Genomic DNA, 17,500 nt, shown 5'->3' on the forward strand with positions numbered 1-17,500 from the left:
GTAGGCAGAAAGCCCCACCTTCAAAGAGTGACAACAAGCAAAGTCACACCCCTGATGCTGATGATTGATGGGCGTGATGTCAGAAGCTAGTCGAGCATGCAGAAGCTGCGCTTTCCCAGGTTTCGTGCGAGCAGGCCACGCCCCGGAAGGGAGGCTATATAGGCATGATCGAGAGGAAGCGTGGGTTGTGCATTGTTTTGAAGAGGCAAGAATGGAGGGTAAGCGCACGCCAAGGACGGCACGATCCTTGTATTCGTGTTGAGGCGATTTGGCTCGCGTGGTGAAGCAAGGTGCTGGCCTTTGGCTCTTGGTTGGGTCGGTGAGGACGATCGGCACACGAAGCCATTGCACTGGGTCTCTGAGCCTTGGTGTGGAGTGCCACTCATGGATTGCCTGGCCTGCATTTGTCCTGCTACGAGAGAAGCAACGAGGCACCATTTTGTTGCGCGCGTCTGCACGTGCGAATGGAAGCGCCTCAATTCTAAGTTCCACAAAGACCAGCTCTGCGCTAAGTTAAGTACAAGAATACTTAAAAGGAGGGGTTTTCTTTTTATTTTGTTTTCCTTTTGTCTGTATTTGAGTCTGTGTGAAGAGGTACTTCTACTGGAGGATTTATTTATTTCATTATTATCATTACCCTTTTGAATTGTTGTCCTTTGTAAATATTTATCTATTTTCAATGAATGTATTCCTTTTAAGAAGATGTTGCCATGTATTTTCCGTTAACTCTTGTTACCCTTTCCTGTTTTACTGTTATTTACTTTACTTTTATTTTACTTATTGTTATTTTACTTTACTGTTATTAGCAGCAGCCAATGTTTCGATTTTTGGAAATCACATTGTCTTAATGGTTAATGCGGGTGAGAGCCAGTTCAAATGAAATGGAAGACCAAGAAGGAACCCGAAGAAGTAAAGAGCAAAGATGGAGTCCTCAGGAGGAACCTGGATAGGATTCGGGTTTCAGCCGCTACTCCACAACCCTCAAACCCATCCAGGCACAGCCAAGTGAGCCGAACAGAAAAATTGCTGCAAGAATTCACTTCTCCTTAGTGAGATAGATAATGAAAGAGAGAAATAGAGTAAAAGAGATGAAAGAGAAGAAAAAGCAAGAATTAGAATGAATAAAGAGAATTATGGAAAAAATGATTATAATAATTATATCAAAAATTAGAATGAAATGTGAAAGGAACAAAGAACAAAGATGTCAGGAAGAACCCGGTCAGATATATTTCAGCAGTTACTCCCCACGCTCCAACGCAGCAGCATGTACAAGCTAGCAGAGGTCCGTCAATGTCACACGTGACCCGATATAGGCCATCATTACTTTCCTGTTCATCATTTCTGTTCTGTGGTTTTTAACTGCTGTTGGTAAGGCACTGATTCGAACATAATGCAGTGTTTTTGTCACCAAAACTTTCTGCAACTGAAGAGTTATGCCCTGAATCTTCTTGTCAATCATGCCTGGAAAAAGATTGGCAACTTGGAATATAGAGATCATAGAGGCATCAAAGAATAATTCTCTCCCACTGATAGAGATGCAGAAAATTTAAATGCTGCATTGAAATTCAGCATTGATGCAGTTGACAGCAAGCTCAATCAACATCTCCTCACAGCTCCAGAAAAATGCCACATACATCAGCTGGCAAACATAAAACGCAGTAATCAAAAAGATTGGGCAATTCATCATTGAATTTATTGTGATGGAAATAAAATAAGCATAATTTGACACGGTTTTTGTAGTGGAAAGATCCGAATGTTCCACAAAAACAACTGAGCGTTTGTCAGATATTTATTAATGGCAAGTTGTTTGAGAATTATTTTATTTTTTTTTTACAATCGTGGTTTCTGCCATTTGCGTGTTACTTACTGCAAGATCTGATTGGAACGACCAAATCCATTCTTGAAACTAACAAGAAAGGGTCTGGACTGCATTGATGGAGAGGTCAGGGATATGATGGATGTTCCATATTGAGTGGCCAATTCAGAAGAGTTGAAGCCATTGTCAGGAAGACATGTCCAACTGGCTTGTTTATGCATTGCACAAGTTATTCCATTAATCTTCTTGTCAATCATGCCAGTGATCGAGTGGAAACTTGAAATACACGAGGGGAGGGGGGGGGGCAATTCAAGCACATTGTTTCTTCTTAAATGCTTCAGCAAATCGATTTGTTGTTCCGCATCAGTTTATCACTGAAAAGTGAACTGGAAATCAGCATTCTAGTCCAAAAAGTTATTCCGTGTAACACGTTTGGTTGAGTGGCATGAAGCTGTGAATGTGTTTATCTCGATATTTCCAGTACTCAGTTGCAGAAAGTTACGGTGACAAAGATACGATGCAAAAGGCCCGAACAGTGTTCTTTGCAATTTGTTCGGCACAATTTGGAATCGCAGTTATCTGCGTGAACCACACCAGTTCACTTTTGCTGTCCCTCTCCAAACTTCCAAGGTCGGATTCAAATGAACGAATGCCAATTTGTTGAAGTTGTACAAAATGTGAAAGAATGTTTTTGAAGATATTCAAAACTTCATTGTTGGTGAATTCCATGAAATCTTCATTCATTAAAGTGAACGAATCACCAGACTCTGTGAAGGTGATGGTTTGAGTGTCTCCTCTGAGTCCGGGAGGCTGGCGGTTCGAATCCCAGATGAGTCATCATACCAAAGACTTTTAAGATGGTATGTGCTACTTCCTTGCTTGAGGCTCAGCATTTGAAAAGGATAGAGCAGGAATAAACAACAATAGGTTGGCAACACCAGGGCATGCTTTGATGGGTGTAATGGCCTCCTCTTCATTTGAAGTTCTTTGTATGAGGGAACTTGTATTATTATTCACTAGCAAAGGTACCTGGCATTGCAGTAAAAGCAATAAAAGTACCTTTAAATCAATGTATAGGTTGTGTTTGTACTATTTTCAATTTTGAATAAATAGGGGTGAGTGCATTTCAGAGGTTACATGACTCCTGCTTTGCCGATCTTACCGATCGTTGTAACATCTTAATTAAGTTATTTTCAAATGTGATACCATATTTGACTGTCAGAGCTCATCATCATCTCACCAATTATAAAGGTATCCAGGTTGAAATGTGAAAAATTTTGGCTTTTTATAAAGCATTGTATATATACCCTGGGAAATGGCGGCAGGTGGTGGTTCGTGTGTTTATAAGTTATGAATTATGAGAAAATGAGTTTAAAACTCCGAGTAAGCTGCATCGTGGGAAAAATGTGATCCTACAAAGTTTTGTCACGATTAACATTGGGAGCTCAGAGAAATAGCATCACAAACAAACAAACAAACAGTCTCATTTGCTTTGATTTTGAAGAATCGTCACTCCAAGCTCCTAATTGGAAAACAATGGCACCTACAAAAGCAATGTATACACTGATTCATAGGTATGAAGATAAGGCATTCGATTATATGAGTGAGCAATGTGAAAAAAAATTTGAGCGCTGTGCCGTGCAGAAACCATTGTGGCCTATTCCAAGTCGAGGCATATTTGAGCAGACCGAAACAAAATGGCGGCTTAACACCCCTGCAAGATGACAAGGGCTGATTAAGATGGCATGGCGCCATCTTGCTAAGGCTTTTTTGGGTTTTTTCATGATGAGCACCCCGTTAATTATCTTCAAAAGGTGTGTTTAAATTTACCCAAATACCCAGTTTTAATTAATGCACTCCCTTGGAGTTCCCTTAGTATGCGTGCAAGGTTTCTGGCCTTGAGGTTTCATAGTTTTGTTGTTATGGAGATACACACACTGACACAAACACACACACACATTATTATTATTATAGATGGACAGGACCAGCAGGATAGCTGAGAGCTGTTTAGCCTGATTGAGAATCCAGACCCATCAACGTGTTTCACATTCATCAGTGTGTGCCGTCCCCCGGATGGATGTTAAACTTGACGACCCGTCTGTCAGCATTAGTTGGTGAACGTTAGAGATCCCACGGTGTCCTTTGCGAAGAGTAGACTGCTGGCTGAATGCCAAATTCCTTTCATGCCTACTGACTATTATTTATTTATTATGAATATGGCATGGCAATGGCAAACCACCCAGGATAAATCTTGCCAAAGAACTGCTTCAGCAGCACAAACACTCTGTAAAGAGGATGGCACATCTAATCTCATCATCATAGTTATATTGCTTCACTAAGATTTGCGGTCATTTTGTAATCTTCTGCCACATCTCCACTGGAGATTTCTATCATACCCGCACAGTTCCTCTAACATCTCCACTTACCAGTCTTGCCTAGGAACTAGGCCAAAAAGTGTGGAAAACAGCCTGACAAATATGCTGGAACAGCCTCTTTTTCCGCATTGATGGCCATGTTGGTTGTCCAGCAAAAAGAGATCAGAGAAATGATTATTACTCTTGATTATTAAGCATAAGCTTGTGGGTTCCAATTTTTTCCATGATGGACCTAAAGGGTGTAAAAGTTTTGAATCTAACTTTGTTCACTCCACCTGCACTACGCAGTGATGGCCCATTAAACCATCCACAGCTACAAGAAGTGCAGTTACTGCCTGATTTACAAAAGTTATGCAGTTCAGCAAGTAACAGCAGTGTGGAGTTGCAGTTTGTGGTGATCTGTGCATCAGGATTTAGTTATCGTGCCAATTCAAGTCTTGCCCGGATATGCCTCTGAAAAGCATTCAATAATTACAATGTGGCATGTGTCAATAAAATATCCAAGGGTTCTTTTTATGTTATTTATACCATAGAAACATTCAGTAATAATTAAATATTTGTTGAGATTCAGTCATGCGAATGGAGATGTGGAGCTCGGTTCTATTCCCAGGTGGGTTCAGGTCCAGAGAAGTTCCAATCTTGCTATTATGGACAATTGGCATCAGATGGCCTTTCTAGGCTGATGGCTGATCCTTTGAATAACTACCATCAATGTAATGTATTCATGAGAAGAGAATTAGGTTGCTCCCCATGCTATTTATGCTTCATACATTGTCCTTGTGATATGATGCGCTTTCAATAACCATAATTACGATAGCGATCTATGGGGCATGTGAACTGCTATCGTGCGTGAGAGGAAAGGAATGTTACCTAAAATGGCTCAGAGTTTCGAAAAGAAGCCAAAAGTACTTGGAAAAGTACTTGAGAGAAAGTTGGGCCATGCCTCTGCACAACAAAAGAGTTTGGGGGAGACACCTTATCTGGTTTGGTTGTTTCTGAATACCGATGGGAAGGACATATCTGGGGCTTGTAAATGAGCAGGGAACGTTTAAAATCAAATTTAAAAAAGGATTATGTTTACTATTAATCACTTTTGTGGTATAGAGGAGGGGGAGATGGAGCTGTGAGGGCTGTTCTAAATATATTGCTTTGTTTGGTTCTGGGACCACAACAAAAATTGTGTTCGATTTTGGCATCTATTGCAAAAAGGAGAAGTGTGTGTCTGTGTGTGGGTGCCACTGCTGCCACTGGCTTATATGAGAAAAAAATGATAGGAATGGATATGTCTTGTATTTCCTATGTTTTGTGAGTGATTTGCATCCAGAAACAACAATTATGGTCAACCATTTTGAAATTGCGACTCTTTCATTGAAATGCTGATAATTATGTTTAAATGGCTATTTGACTTGATTTTGTGCTTGTGACGGCAGGTTGAAAGTGCCCCGGCTTGCAAAACCGTCACTGTAAACACACACAGCGCATGCGCCAAAGACCTCGTTAGCATTCATTCGTCATTTCGAAAGTCGCGTATTAAAGGTCGTAATAAATATTTTGATACAACTGTGTTTACTCTGCGTATATCGATATAGGAAACCATCTCGCTTGTTAAAACCTCTGTACATGGTACACTATGTCACTATGTCCATTGGCATTAAAAGGAAAGGGAAAAGTTCACATGATTTCACAAAATGACATTTTAGCTCGACTTTTCTTTTTATTCATCCTTTTGAGGTTGTTTGGCACAGCAGATGATGTTCTCCTCATTCATATGCAGCATAAAGCTGCAGATAGCATCATTGGCTGAGCGCACAGCTGTGCCACTGATGCAATTTCCCTATTACCAGTACACTGGTACTCATTTTGCCGACCTCAGAAGGATGACAGGCTGAGTCAGCCCCACCTGGTGTTAATTCAACATTGGACAGGGGCTCAAACTCATTTCCCTAAGAACCAAAGCCAGCCACCCTAACTGCAAAGCCAACACCAGGCTTAGATTACTGTGCAGTACTGTAGTCAGGCAATGGAACATTGTCCTGCAGAAGAGTTTAAACATGAGAAGCCACAATGTTTTTTTTCTTTTTGTCTGCTTCCATGATATCAAAATGGTTTTACCTGATTTGTGATACAACCACTGTGCTTCTGTAATTGTCTCGTAGAGTGGGTGTGTTTGGTTTGCTCATTTCATTTTGTGTGCAGCATGTGGCTACTGGCTTGCATCATTGCTGGGAGTGTGGCTGTGCAGCTGATGCAATGCCTCCTGTCGGTTCCAGGAAGAATTTGGAATTTGGCCAGTGTGTCGACGATAGCTCACGAATGACACCATTGGATCTTTAACGACCACCAACTAATGCTGACAAATTGGATGCCCAGTTTAACGTCCATACGAGAGAGGGAACACACATTGATGCCTCGCTCCGCCAGCGAAAGTGAGACATCTGAAGAAACCCGTTGGAGATGGGTACCCTGCAAGTAGAATTTTAATCTTTCCATGTTTTTGAAGAAACAACCAAAAATATGGATAGTAAATGTGTATTATAAAGACTTGAATGTTAATGACAAGAATGATAAGGTGTCGAGGGGAAAGCAAGTATAAGAGGGTGTGTTCCTATTACATCACAGTTTGTAATGGCTTCAAAGGACTGCTGGAGAAATCCTCACTTTGTTTGATGCAGCAAAAATTAAATTATGTTATGCTTTCAGAGAGATGTTTGTTTGTGTTTATCTGCCTGTCTGTCATTTTTCTCAGAGATGGCCAAACGGATCCTTGTCAAACTTTCAGAGGTTCATCGGTGAGTACCAAGGAGTGTTTCAGGCAAAAAAGAAAAAAAAAATTGAAAATTTGTATTTGGGGGATTTTTCTTTTTTAATTGCAATTGAGTGCCTAAGCTTTTGTAGTTAGCTCTGTGAAATGTGATATTAAATGATCCCCAACCCAATTCGTTAGTGGGTGTAGGGAAATGTTTTTGGCCCCCATAAAAAAATAGAAACAAAAAAAGAAAATTTGATTTCTTCAAAATGCCAACAGGATTAGAACATCACCGTGTGACGCCGGGTACCCCTGCTGGGAAGTTATAAATAATTTAATGTTGTGATCATTATTTAGGACAGTGAAATCTTTAATTCCACCTAATTCATCATTCTTCACAGCATACCAGACGACACAGAATAAGAGTACCAATAATGCTAGAAAGGTAGTTGAGGACGTTTGATAAAGTACGCAACATGAACTCACTCATCTGTTTCGCTGAATAGGCAAAGTTAACAGGAAACAGAGCAAACACTGTCCTTTATTTGGCCAAAAAATAATGTACTAAATTATTAACATGTATTTCTAAAGGCAATATCTTGTCATGAATAATAAGTTCTATGAGATTAAACCAGACTGATGTGGAATGAAGGTGTTCATTTCCATTCCAAGGACTACATTTTTATACTCATTCCCTTTGCTCTGGGCACTGGAAAGTGAAACAAAGACATCATGATGCCATCTATATATTTTGCATCGAAACTCAATGTTTTGAGCACTGAATACATTGGCTGATAACACTGAACAACAAAATTTTTTTACTGGAGATGTGTAAAGTGATTTAGACTAATTTGGGTACGCTGATTTCAAAAATCATAACCGTTTTGCTGTATCACGTCAGGATTTTCAGTAACAGAAATATTCCCATTGCCTAGAAGTCAGGATTTCAATGAAATTTACAAAAATTCATTTATTCATTTATTTCATCATGAATTCTTCAAAATTATAGAAATTACAGAAAAACTCCACTAGAATGTAATTAAAAATGCTTTATGCATTTGGCTTTGCGTTTGTGCTGCTCTGTGTCAGTTTCACGATGCAGGAACCAGCAGAAATCGCCCATCATGTTCGGGTTGTGCCGCCCTTGGTAACGCGTCTCCATGAGTGAAATCTCTTGGTGGAATCGCTCGCCGTGCTCGTCCGAGACTGCTCCCAAGTTGTCAGGGAAGAAGTTCAGGTGCTGGTGTAGGAAATGGATTTTCAGGGACATCCTGGAGCCAAGTTTCCTGAAGGACTCCAGCAGCTGCTGCACTATTTCTTCATAGTTGTCCGCGCGCTCGTTCCCCAAGAAGTTGTCCGTCACAGCTTTGAAGCTCCTCCACGCTGCCAGCTCTTTGGGGTTTAGAGTTGTCGGAAAAGTTTCGTCCTTCATAATCTGTCGGATTTGCGGTCCAACAAAGACACCAGCCTTGATCTTGGCCTCCGACAAGGTGTTGCCAAACTTTTCCTTGAGGTATAAAAACCCACGCCCATTCAGATCCATTGCCCGTACAAAACTTTTCATCAAGCCGAGCTTTATGTGGAGTGGTGGAAGGAAAACCTTGGCTGGGTCGACAAGGGCGACATGCTTCACGTTGTGTCGACCAGGTACATGCTCTTTTCGCTCTTCCCAATCTTTCTTCGTCCAGTGATTCTTGTCGTCTCTGCTATCCCAGAGACAAAGGAAGCACATGTATTTCGTGTAGCCTGACTGCAGCCCTAACAACAGCGCCACCACTTTCAAGTCTCCGCAGATGTGCCAGTTGAAGTCATTGTACTTGATGGAATCAAGCAGCTGCCGCATAGTCTCATAGGTCTCTGTCATGCCGAACGCGTGAGCCAGTGGGACTGATGGTTTCTCGTTGCCATTGTGGAGCAAAACAGCCTTCAAGCTGTTCTTCCCGAGTCGATGAAGAGGCGCCAGTCTGCAGGATCGTGATCACACCCAAGTTCTTTCAACAGACCGTTGATGTCACTGCAGAATGTCATCGTGTCTTCCATCTCAAAGAACTCAGCCATGTCTCTGTGACGTGCTCTGAACAAGGATATCTTGGTGTTAGGTTCAAGTAGATTCCACTGCTGCAGCCTTGATCCAAGCAGCTCTGCCTTCGCCTTTGACAGCGAGAGATCTCTTACAAGATCATTTAAGTCTCCCTGGTTCAGAAGGTGTGATTCTTGAGTGTCGGGTTCAAAAGGTTCATCATCACCATCCTCTTCACCACTGCTTACAGCTATGTTCTGATCAGCTGGAGGTGTTGGAACGGGGTTCTCGTCATCATGAGGCACAGGTTTACGAGCAGAGACGCAGTCAGCGTACTTGATGTGACCTTTATTCTTCTTGTTGAAGCCGGCGATGCTTGTGCAGCAGAAATAACAATCATCATGATGATTCTGCGGCTCACGCCATATCATGGGCACCGCAAATGGCATGCTCGCGCGCTTGCCCACCAACCACTGAGTCAAGGTTGTGTGACAGCTTGTGCAGCAGATGTGTGGTGCCCAGCTCTGTTCTTGGTCCCCCACCTTACACCCGAAGTAGTGAAAGTAGGCGGCCTTCATTTTCACTGCTGTAAATATACTTCGCTGTTGATCTTTTTTGGTATACCGACCACAGACATAACAGAAGTTGTCAGGATGATTGGTACAGGAACGCCTACTCATCTTTATCTGAAAGAAAGAAATATAACACAAGTTAACAACAATTGTACGAAATAGACATGTTAAAGACATATGTAAATTTCATTGAAATCCTGACTTCTAGGCAATGGGAATATTTCTGTTCCTGAAAATCCTGACGTGATACAGCAAAACGGTTATGATTTTTGAAATCAGCGTACCCAAATTAGTCTTAATCACTTTACACATCTCCAGTAAAAAAAAATTTTTTGAAATTTGTTGTTCAGTGTAATTTGATGTGCTTGCTAATTCCGAGCATGCAAGTTGCAACAAATGCAAATCCACGTTGTGCTTGATTAGAGAGTCATGTGACACTGTGTAAACCAGGAAGTGATGGCTGTCATGACAAAGTTTTGTCGAGTTGGTATTTGTACGATGACGTAATACATCGGTGGAACTACTTGAGAGAATAGTACACCTGTGTGCGTAATGGCGGTACAGCGACTCAAGGCTTGAATGGATGTCTGCAGAATGAACTCCTTTTTGTCACAGGAGACTCTGCCTCCGAATCATCACAATGGCAATGCTTTGGCAGCTTACCATTCGTCGATGTTTGTGGGATAATGCAGGACAGAGCTTCAAGCCAGCAAAGTTTATCATCACTTGGGAGTTGTTCACTGTTAAAGGACACACTGGGAACAACACTGAAATTGTTTGTGGCAGCTGTGAGTAATGGCAGTCAGTGTAAAAAAAAAAAGTGTGTGATAGGAAGTCGGAACTAACATGGCAGCTGTTGTACAACAACTCAAGAGAGTGAGCCGAACATGCAAGGGCATTGGAGCAGAAATGGAACGCTGCCTCAGCATTTACTTCATGATAGTTACGTTTCATCATGAGAATTAAAGAAACTGTGCTGTTGTAGTTGATGAATCCTTTCCTGGTTCTGGCACAACTTGTGAATAGAGACGCAGAGTATGAACATGCCACAAATTCGCAAGTGGGGACAAAGCATTCGTGCAATTTGCGGTAAAGTACGAAAGGATATCGATACATTTGCGCGGCCAAACACGGAGATAGTAATTGTGCGACTGAAAGGTTAAATTATTTTTGAAGGAATATGTATAAAAAATTTTTTTACTTCAAACTGTTGAAGAAAATGCAGAAAAATAACATTAAATTTAAAATTATTGAAAACTTGGAGAAGAAGAAAAATATTCAAATTTAACATTCTATAATATGTCAAGGTTGCCAGTTGGATTTTACGATAACCCCCATCACATATTGTTGAAGTTTTATGAAGTTAAATTGGGTGACAAATGCAAATAACACTGAACAATTTTCTATTTGAACTCTGTATTGTAATTCAAGGGCACTTTGAGGTATAATGATGCTTTTTTTTCTTTTTATAATGGTGTGAGAAACATGCCATTTTAAGTGTGAAGGCAATTGCCACACCTCGCAGCTGCCTGGGAGTGCAGATGAAAAGAAAACCTCTCAACCTCAGTCACGATAAAGAAAATCCTCGGTCAGGGACGATGCCTCGAACTCGGGAGCTCTACACTTAGTGAGTCAGATCTGACACTTGTACGAAAGAACACTTTTCAGTCCGTTTTTATAAAGTAGTTCTAAACTCTTGCAAACACGTTGCCATGGTGATACAATTCAGAGATGGAGCAGTTTTTTTTTTATAAGAAAAAAAAATGTTAACAGATAGATCCCAAGAAATCCATTTTTGAATGCAATTATTATATATCATAACTCATCTTTTCTCCACATTTATAAACAGGACCTTATGATACAGGGACAGTCTGGTGCTCCTTCCACAGTCATGGCGTCGCATCAAAGAGTAAGCAATCCTTTTCAATACGATGTTAAGCCGGTTGTTTTTACTTGCATTTGATTGTGCATGTTAATGAGCTCATGATACCTTTTCAAAAAAACAAAAGATTTGGCCATTCTGTGCCCATACCATGGAAAACTTCCTGATATTTTTTATCACAATTGCTGGAAAGGCATTGGCAAACGACCGAGTACACCCCCACCTCCCTTTCTCCTCCAGTCTCGTGGCATGGTTATTTCATGATGTACATTGTAAAATGATGTCCATTATACTTCGTTGAATAAAAAACAATTTTTAGCTTAAATTTCCCACAAGCGAGAAGTAATACCATCGGACTTGAACAATCCCCATTGTATTATCAATTTACATGTGTATGTGTGTGTCAATAAACTGTGCAGACGTAGTTTTAAAGTAAATTTCTGACCTCAAGAAGATTAAATACAAAAAAATAATCTAACAAGCAAAAGTTGTTCGATGACTCACATGTTACATTCAGCATCATATGTTAAAGTTACTTTTACATAATTTGACATAAAAACAACTTGTTGGATTTTGCCATGGGGATTGTAGGGAAAAAAAATACTTGCCATAGGGATTGTTTCAGAATACGCAGGGAAGAGCAAGCGAGGGCCCGAGAGGTTTAAATGCAATATCACAATCCAAGCCTTTGTACTTCTTTTATGTCATGTTTCCATTTCCACGGTGTGCCATCACTGTGACCTTACAGTGACGTTAGCCTGCAAACCATCATTTCTTTTCTCCCTCAGCCCATTTGGGCTAAGGGATATTGTTGTGGACGTTTCTGTCCACCCGCCTGTCCATCATTCCCACCACTCCGCAAGCCCGTTACGTTTTTAGCTTCCAGCCCATATCTCAGGAGGTAATGGAGGCAGTTTGATGAAACGTATGTGGTACAATACTGTCTGTCTTGTGCATATGTGTGCCTTTTTGAGGTATTCTGTAGATTTCACTTTAGCCGCTTTTATTCTTCAGACCTCAGGGCATCACGCCTCACCCGATTTAAAAAAAAAAAACCTTGTCCATGCAATGAAATCTTTACATGAAATCATCTCCTCCCTTTGCTCCAACATCAACAGGATCTGCAACTTAATTGGTTAATTTATACATCAGATTTGAGGGTACTTTGCTTCACCTGTATGCATGTCACCTTCACCAGTGTATACTTTTCAGAACCAATGCTCAGTTATAGGTATTTGCTAAAATAGTTGTTTGTCACCAGATGAGGGCCTAAGATTTTCCAGTAATTTACATGGTTATCCCTGCACAACATGGTGTCAGCACGGACTTCTTATAATAACCTGGACCAGCAATGCCATCTACTCGCAGCAGTGAGAACTGAAGTCACCGGAAATGGCTCAGCGGCCATGTTGCGTTGTCACTTGCTAGTCGCGCACAATTCAAAAAACTTGTAGATGCATTAAGAGTTTTAACTATTTTGCCAGTATTTTGAACCGGTAAACGTAAAAATGCCACATTGCGTGGCGTTCGGATGCAATAATAAGTCTGAGAAGAACTCCACATGCACCTTTCATCGGTAAGAATGCGATTATTGATGCTTTCTTTTCTCTTTCAATCGTCAATCTATTTTTAGAGTATTATTTTAAGAAGTTACAATTTGAACGCTAAACACCAGTATAACAATCTAAATGATGGCAAAGTACAGTCGATAATTTGAAAGAAAATGTGAAAAAAACGATATTATCCAGGAATACGCTGGAAATGAGTTTTCCAGGCGTCTAGAATTCAATTTTTTCTCTCATACAGCACATCTGTGAGTGCTATACAAAGGTTTGTCTCCACCATGTTGTTCGAACCATGAACACTGGATTGAAAGATAAACCCATCAGGAAAAAAAATCAGTAAACTGATCCTATTTGCACATCAATAGTTTACTAACCATTTGCATTGAAGTGTTTCTCCTAGGTTTCGACATATCTTATGTTTCAACCAACTGCGATTATAATAGTTGATCGTCATCTTCTATAGGTCAATGCATATTAAACCAGTCTCATTGGTGTGTTGATTATAGATCATGGTTATTAAGGTTGTCCAATGTCTGTTCAATGTTTTCATGATTTATCAACATATTATAGGCCATAGAGGGGAGCTTTAAGCTACTCACATAGGGGGTAGCTTTAAGCTACCCACTATGGCCTATATTATATTGATCAATCATGAAAACATTAATGAGACTGGTACTGGTTCAATATGCTTCGATCTACTACAGAAAGATACCCTCTATAATATATACATATTAATAGGAGGCCATAGGTTAGTCTGTAGATTATAGATCATATTTATTAAGGTTGTCCGATGTCTGTTCAATGTTTTGATGATTGGTCAATATATCATTAATTATAGGACATAAGGCCTGTTATTATAGGGGGTAGCTGAAAGCGACTGCCTAATGGCCTATAATAATACAAATATTATAGGCCATAGGGGGTTAGCTATACACATTACATTGATTATATCATCAACACATTACACTGATTATATTATCATCAGATCATATGACATATGATATGATAATCATTCATGAGAATTGTGACACCTCGTACTCACTCACCTTATTGATTTGTGCTGCAAAGCTTATATTAGCTTGGTCGTGATAATGGGTGGCGGAGACTGTTGTTAGTGAAATGAAAATCCTGTTCTTCTTATTAAGCTGGACAAAAATGTTGTTTCCAGCGAGAAATTCGGCACAGATTAATATATTCAATGTGTGAATTCGGATTGGCAACGCAACATGGCGACTTCAGTCGACCTCTGACTTCAGTCGACAGAGGCTGTTGCTGGTCCAGGTTATTATAAGAAGTCCGTGGGTGCCAGTTGCTAACCAAGCCTGAGCATCACCTTGCAGTAACACCGGTGCCACATTTTTTTGGCCGTGGCACCTATTATATCAAAACTGCCGACTTCTTGCTTAAAATGCAACATGGTTCAAGATGATTCTGAAGAAGGTTTTTTTTCTCTTCAAAATGATGATTCACCCAGCTTCAAAATGCAACAATAGAAAAGCTCGGTGAATCATAATTCACAGATCATTGCATTTTGGAATGAAATGGACTTGAAATAATGGGAGGAACAAATTGAAAGTTTCGTTTCTGCACTTGTTTCAATGCAACATAATGAAGAGCACCAAGTCCTATCAGCCTATCCAATAGTCAATGGCCTCGATAAATGCTCAAGGTTGAGGGTGAGAGATACAGAAGGCAAATTTTGAAAAGATTCTGAAGCATCATTATGAGATGATGACAGAGGGACGTGCACGTGAACATTTACCAAAAACACGATGGTGAGTGTCTGCCGACCTGTGAATAAGCTTCTTGGCAAGGTCATGAGGACTGAGTAATGCCAACCATTTTCCGGTGTCGCCAACTGTTTCCCAGTGTTAAGACCATTAGATTGTTCACCAGCGTAAGACGTGATAATGAGGATGACAAAGACTATCAAAACATTTTTTTTCCCAGATACACTACTTCTAAACATCAAATGCCATAAATCACACACACACACACACACACACACACACACACACACACACACACACACACACACACACACACACACACACGTATGTGTATATACATCATAGACTCCGAAAGAGAAGGACTGGAACCTCACGATCTCGGGGTTTGTAACTTGAGTCTGAAGGATTAACTTGAGTCCGGGGCTAAAATGACTTCTAGAAGGGCTTGAGACACGATCTCGGGATCCATATAGGGGGTTTTGAGGACGGCGAGTTCAATAGTTTCATTTTCAACACTTCAAGGTCAAAAGGTCAAATTACTGAATTTTGGTATTTTTTGCCTGTTTTTGTGTCTAACTCATAGAGGAAAACTTTTGTAAAGTCAATGACAAAACATGACATTGTGCACCGACTGCACCGACTTTCTGATTTCTATCATCGTTAACTAATGTATGTTTTGTATGTTTCTCTTTCAGAAACTGCCCAGCTGGTGATCTCACAGGATCTTTGTGTTGTTTCCTGCTTTGGTGACAATATGCCACGTCGTTGCAGCTGCTTTGATTGTAGAGGAAACTATGATGGGACGCCTTATGTAAAGGTCATATCCTTCCCAAAAGATCCTGAGGAGAGGGAGAGATGGATATTGGCAATGCCAAATGAGAAAGAAAGCTTGAGGTGCTTAAAGGAGATATATATTTGTGAGACATTTCAATTGTGATGGGGTGTCAGTTAGGGGTGGCAAACGACCCAAAGAACCCCCATCAATATTTCCTGGAGTACCGAAATTAGCTTTGAAGCAGGTGACCTCAGCCCCACGCCCAACATCATCTTCTACGTCAGAATCAAGAGCCAAGAAGATGCAGGCAGCTGATGAGGCTGCAGACAATATCCAAGATAGCACTTCTGTGCTAAAATCAGCTCCTATTTTCCTGGCTTTAACAGCATAAAAGACCAGGAAAACCTTTACCTATCAAGAACTGATGCTACTGGACAAACTGTCAAGCAGTTCTTTCATTTCCAACAAGTTCACTCACCTTTTGGATTTCTATTCTTGAGTGGAGTTGAGAAAGATGGCATTGAGGTGCCCAAACGACTTTTTCCTTTGCAGAAGAACAGCCTGCTCTCAAAATGGTCCCAGATTACATCCATAACTGACCAGGTAAACATCTATGAATGCACAAGCAAGGAAATTCTTCAGCTTGTAATAAGCCAGCTCTGTTGGATGACTGAGGCACACGAGCTTCCTCATTTCACCTTCCTTCTGTCACAGCTGCATCTTATGTTCGAACCTTGATCGTCGCCGATTTGATACTGATACTATGATTTTTGCAATGCAGCTTCACAACATATCACCCAGTGCATACAAAACTAGAACGGGCACTCAGTAGAGCGCATACCTTCGCCAACGCTACATTTTGCCCCCCCCCCCCCAGAAACCGTTGATTGTGAGGGTATTTAATCCCATACCACATCTGCCATCTCATATGTGTTATGATGGCTTAAAAACATTTAATTTCCTGCTGTTTGACACTGATTCACGTACATTGTACAATTTCTGTATGAACTCCCTGACCTTTTTGGGTGTCGGTGTCAAGTCAATCTGATGACAACTGGTCACATTATAAGAAATCAAATATTACACATCACAGGATAGGGAATTGAATTCTAAACATTTTGAATCTACTTACGTGCAAATTGTATAATAATTGACCGCGTTATGTTAATAAAGGTCGTTCACCCCCCTGACCTTTGACCCAAACCGCTAACAATGGTAATGACGTCATTGTGTCATATCGTATATCACAAGATTTGGCATTGAATTCACAACATTTTGGCATTGGTTGCATGCAAATTGGAGAAAAATCGACCGCACTATGGCAAAATGACGATTTTGACCTTTTCATGACCTTGACCTTGACCTTTGTACTCTTAATTTTGTAATTGGTATTAGAGTGTGGGGAACAGAACAGTCAACATTTTGGTGTTGGTTTCATGCAAATCGGATAAGAATTGACCGTGTTATGACTAAAACCGCACATTTTGCAATGTCGTGACCCCCCCTCACCTTTGACTCCCAACCGCTAATAAGGGTTATTACGTCATTGTGTAATGTCACATATCACAAGATGGGGCATTGAATTATGAACATTTTGGCAGTAGTTGCATGCAAATTGGATACAAATTGACCGCGCTATGGTAAAAAGATGATTTTGACCTTTTCATGACCTTGACCTTTGACCCGATCGCTCTCAAAATCTAATCAAATGGTCCTCGGATAATAACCAATCATCCCACCAAATTTGCTGCGATTCAGTTCAATACATTTGGAGTTATGCGAATAACAAACAAACAAACACATATTCACAATTAAATAAATAAATACACAGCGATCAAAACATAACCTTCGCAACAAAGTTTGCGAAGGTAATGATTCGTCGATGCGGCTTAATCATTCTACCATCAACAAAAAAGGTAAAACAGATGCTTGCTAGTAGTCAGCAGGACTCCAACCTCAAAACCTTGTTCGACCAGCTTAAACCACAGCAGCGTTTGGTCAATTTAATGTTTGACGAGG

At 40.5% G+C, this 17,500-nt stretch overlaps 1 protein-coding gene and 1 long non-coding RNA gene across 2 annotated transcripts in view; one reads left to right on the forward strand and one right to left on the reverse strand.

The window, feature by feature from the left end:
• Positions 1–17,500, reverse strand: part of LOC147030953 (uncharacterized) — a 205,160-nt gene that overhangs the window by 52,695 nt on the left and 134,965 nt on the right. The window lies entirely within an intron of this gene.
• Positions 11,020–16,634, forward strand: LOC147030954 (uncharacterized). The gene is made up of 3 exons (XR_015056586.1): positions 11,020–11,156; positions 11,379–11,438; positions 15,402–16,634. It is a non-coding gene; the product is annotated as an uncharacterized LOC147030954 (long non-coding RNA).

The sequence above is a fragment of the Eptatretus burgeri genome, chromosome 3 (assembly GCF_056783735.1).
Source record: "Eptatretus burgeri isolate ZD-2024b chromosome 3, Ebu_testis_v1, whole genome shotgun sequence".
NCBI classification, from domain to species: Eukaryota; Metazoa; Chordata; class Myxini; order Myxiniformes; family Myxinidae; genus Eptatretus; species Eptatretus burgeri.